Below are 4,855 nucleotides of genomic sequence, written 5' to 3'. Positions count from 1 at the left end.
CAGGAAGTCCAATTCAGAATACCGAAACAATTGTAATTCCTATTAAATATCTCCTTGACAGAGTTTTCTACTGGATGGCAGTCAGGGCTTGTGTGTCCTGCTTGGCCCAGCCCAGGCAGGGCTTTCCCAGCCCCATTCCACACTCCATTGCCCGGCAGGAGCCGTTGGTGCCTCTGAGTTGTGCTGCCCCAGCCCCAGGGACGCTCTCCTTGTCTGCCCATTCCCCCACGGTCTCTGGGCAGGGATGGCCTCAGCGGGGGCTGCTGACATCCTCAGCACCTTGGAGGCTGATGCTGAATTTTCCTGCTCCAGAGGCTTGTTCAGCCTTCAGCTCTTCAGGAATTCAGTGTCCCAGGGCTCATTAACATTCAGAACAGCTGAACAAGCTAAGCTTCTGGGAATAATTTGATTTAATTAATATTTTGTTCAAATGAAATGTGTGGTTAATTAGTCAGATTTCAGAAGCCAATTCAATGTGAATACCCTGAATTTAAAAAAACAAGAAAATATTTTTTAGGTCCTGTAATTTTTTTTTACTAGTAATTCATTGAAATGTGCAATCTCCAATTGACATTGAATCCAAGTACCTCCTCATGCAGTTTGACTGGGTATGAAAATCAAGACCTTTCACAGCTGACAATCAATCAGACTCTGTCCCTACCCCCACCCCACCATTTTCCCCATCCAAGGCTGGCACTCAGAGCAGCCTTGTGCAAATCTGAGCTCCCTCCAGCCCACACTGGACCTAGCCAACAGACCACAGTTGAGCAGGATATAACTTCATAAAAATTACACCATTAAAATAACAATCACACAATTCCAAACTCTTCCCTGAGCTATGTGCAATGTCCCAGCGTGTCTGACGAGTCCACTGTTCACAACTGATTTGCATACTAAAATTAATTTTTGACTAACGTGGTTCTGTGATAGATATAAACACAATTAAGTTCTTGTATCAGGATTCTTGTCCTGGACTGAGGCCAGAACAGCTCAAACAATTCCTGATTTGCAAATCTATCAGTGGTTGATGGAGAAGGGAGGTCGCGCTGCTCTTGGTGTTGAGGAAATGCTGAAAGCAGCCTGACTCATTTCATCTGCTCATGTCCTGGCTGATCTCCCCTCTTTCCCCTTCCACCCATCGGCTTTTGTCTCCCCCCAGCCCCCTGTGAAGAGCCTGGCTCTGTTCTCCATCCCCTCCTGGCTGGCACTGCCAGGCTGGGATGAGGATCCCCTCAGCCTTCCCTGCTCCAGGCTGGACCAGCCCAGCTCCCTCAGCCTCTGCTCACAGCCCAGGGGCTCCAGCCCCACCTTGGAGGCCCTTCCCAGGCCCTGCTCCAGCTGCCAGACATCTTTCCTGCCCTGGGCAACCCAACCCAGGCCACAGTGACCTGGATAATCCCCGTCCTTGATGTCCTGGTCACACAGCCCTGGCCCCTTGTCCCCATGTCAGGCTCTGGGGTGGATCCTGTGGAACATCCTTTGGTGGAGGCTGTGGCTCCAGGTGGGCTGGGGGGATCCCGGGGGACAGGGACTCTGCTGGGCATGGACAGCATTGGAGTTGTTGGGAGAAACTGTGAGGGGGAGCTGGGGCAGAGTAGTCAACCCAGTGACCTGACACAGCCCTGCTGGGATGTCACACAGCCCCTCTGGGATGTCACACAGCCCCTCTGGGATGTCACAGCCCATTCTCCAATGTCACACAGCTGGTCTCTGATGTCATACCAGAGTCTGTGATGCCATAGTCTGCACTGTGATGTCAGACCTCTGCCCTGTGATGTCACAGCTGAATCTCTGATGTCACAGAGGCAGACTATGATGCCATGGATGCTCAATGACCTCACCTAACCCACTCTGTGATGTCATAGCCCACTCTGTGACCACATGGTACCAGATGATAAATTGTCTTCACCAGGTGAGCTCACACCTGGAGCTTGTTCTCCACAATCCCAGGCCTGTGGAAACCACACAGTGCCCATTGTGTGAGAAGGGGAACTGGAAGCTCAGCAGCCTCAGTGTCCTGCCAGCTCAGCCAGGCCCACAGGAACATTGGGGTCCACGAGCACCAGGGACCACCAGGGAGACCGCCAGGACAGGAGAATGCATGGGTAAAGGGGAGGGGAGCTATATTAATGATTTTGGGGAAATGATTATCATATGTATTTTTAGTCCAGGACAATCAATGAATATGTATGCAAAATACAGAATATAAACAGAAACTTTCCTGTACTCAGCAGGCACAGCTTTGGGAGGAGCTCTCCCCCGTGCATCCTGCTGAATAAAGAATGCTGCTTCTTAATGCTACATTGGGGTTAAGGAATTTTCTGTTTTACCAAATTTTTGGTAACACTCCCACTGCCAAGGAAAGCTCTGTCTGCTGCTGTTCACAAGCAGAGAAGGGCTGGGGGCAGATGTGGGGCTCAGAGGCTGCCTGGGGCACAGTGACCATGAAATAATGAAGTGTTCAATGTTCTGTGAAAGAGGGAGGGGCAGCAACAAAACTTCTGCACTGGAAATAGGAAGGGCAGACTTTGGCCTGTTTAGGCTGCAGATTTGGGGAATACCTAATCAGGTACTGATTGCTTTAAGGGAAACAGCCCTTAAAAACAAACGGGGTCCTGGAAGGACGGACACATTTCAAGAAAGTAATCATAAGGGGGAAGAAGCAGCCTGTCCCAGTGCGGCAGAAGATGAGCTAGTGAGGAAAATGACTGGCCTGGCTGCCCATGGAGCTTTTCTGGAGACTCAGGGGTGGAAAAAGGACCAGCAACTCAGGAAGTATTTAAGGGGTCATAAAGAAAGAAAAGAGTTGAAAACTCTATTAAAACTTAACCTGGAGGGTTCTGCAAAAAAATAAAAATGTTTTTATAAAAAAAAATAGCAAAAAGGAGGAGTAGGAGAACCTCTACTCTTTATTGGATGCAGTGGAGAATATAGTAACTAAAGATAAGGAAAAGGCTGAGCTACTTTACCCCCAGTTTGTTTCAATTTTCAATATTAGGAGAGGATATCCTCAGGACAAGTGTTGTCCTGAGCTGGTAGATGGGCACAGGGAGCAGAACAGCCCCTGGAATCCAGGAGGAAGCAGTGGGTGACCTGCTGAGCCACTCAGATGCTCACAGGTGAATGGGATCAGACAGGATCCATCCTAGGGCAATGAGGGAGCTGTGGATGAGCTCCCCAGGCTGCTCTCCATCATTTACCATCAGTGCTGGCTCAGCAGGGAGCTCCCAGAGCACTGGAGGTGCCAGTGTGAGCCCATCCCCAAGAAGGGCTGGAAGGAGGATCTGGGGACCTCCAGGCCTGTCAGCCTGACCTGGGTGCCCAGCAAGGTTATGGAACAGATCACCTTGAGTGCCATCACAGGGCACCCACAGGATGGCTGAGGGGTCAGAGCCAGCCAGCGTGGATTTCAATATCTGCACTGATGATCAGCATAAGGGGATTGAGTCCAGCATCAGCAAATTTGCAGATGACACCAAGCTGAGTGTGAGTGTGGATCTGCTGGAGGGTAGGAGGGCTCTGCACAGGGCCCTGGACAGAATGGATCCTGAGAACAAATCCAGCAAGGTGAGGTTTAACAAGTCCAAGTGCCGGGTCCTGCACTTTGTCCACAACAACCCCTGCAGTGCTACAGGCTGGGGACAGAGGGGCTGGACAGCAGCCAGGCACAAAGGGACCTGCAGGGACTGATGGACAGCAGGCTGGACATGAGCCAGCAGTGTGCCCAGGTGGCCAAGAAGGCCAATGGCTCCTGGCCTGGATCAGGAATGGTGTGGCCAGCAGGAGCAGGGCAGGGATTCTTCCCCTGTTCTCAGCACTGCTTGGGCAGCACCTGGAGTGCTGTGTCCAGTTCTGGGGCCCCCAATTTAGGAAGGACATGGAGGGGCTGGAGCGTGTCCAGAGAAGGGCAACAAGGCTGGGGAGGGGTCTGGAGCATAAGTCCTGTGAGGAGTGGCTGAGAGAGCTGGGGTTGTTTATCCTGGAGATGAGGAGGCTCAGGGGAGACAAGGCACTGTCAGGGCACAGGTTGGACTTGATGATCTCCATGGCCTGTTCCACCCTTGCTGATTCTGGGGTTCTCTGAAGCCACCCTTGGAGCAGTTGCAGGATGAGCCCTGGGCCTCCTCTTCAGCAGCTCCAGCAGCCCCGGTCCCTCAGCTTCTCCTGCCAGCCCCAAAGCCCATCCTGTCAGTCCTGCAGAGCCTCTGCAGCTCCTCCTCACTGCCCAGAACAGGGAGCCCCAGAGCCAGACACAGCAGCCCAGATGTGCCCCCCTGGCCTGGAGTGCTTCTGGCAAGGGAGCAGCACCAGGCACTGCAGGAGCCTGCAGACAATTCCTGCAGCACTTGTAGGATGATCCTGCTGCCCAAGGGACGTTCCCATGGGGCCAAGTCAGGAACTGCAATGGGGAGTGGGGCCAGAGAGGGAAGGGCAAACAGAGATGGGCTGTTTGCAGGGCAGGGAAGAGGGGTGGGCAATAGGAAGGAATTTGTACCAGTGAAGAGTAAAGAAATCAAAGGTGAAGCCAAGGAAATAGGGCAGTTTGGGGGTGGCTGCCAGGCAGCCCTGGCTCTGAGCAACAGCGTCTGCAGTGGGACAGGAAACTCCCAGCTGATGGGAACAAACTTTCTGGCTGACTGCAGAGGCCAGGACAAAGCCGAGTGGTTTCCCTGCTGTCCCCCAGCCCTTGCTGGCCCCAGGGGCTGATGGCATTTGTGCTCCCTCAGGTTCATGTCCCCATACCAGCAGCATGGGGGTTCTCCCCCTGCTCTGTGCAATGCAAACAGGGGCTGCTGAGCCAGTGCTGCCAGGTCTGTGCCTGCAAGGATGGGGCACCTGTGTGAGCTGGGGGAGA

Source organism: Melozone crissalis, unplaced genomic scaffold (genome assembly GCF_028551555.1).
Source record: "Melozone crissalis strain CALT ecotype California unplaced genomic scaffold, PUWL_Pcris_2 ptg000055l_1, whole genome shotgun sequence".
Classification (NCBI taxonomy): domain Eukaryota; kingdom Metazoa; phylum Chordata; class Aves; order Passeriformes; family Passerellidae; genus Melozone; species Melozone crissalis.
The sequence above is the reverse complement of the archived record's forward strand: the minus strand, read 5'-3'. Positions refer to the sequence as shown.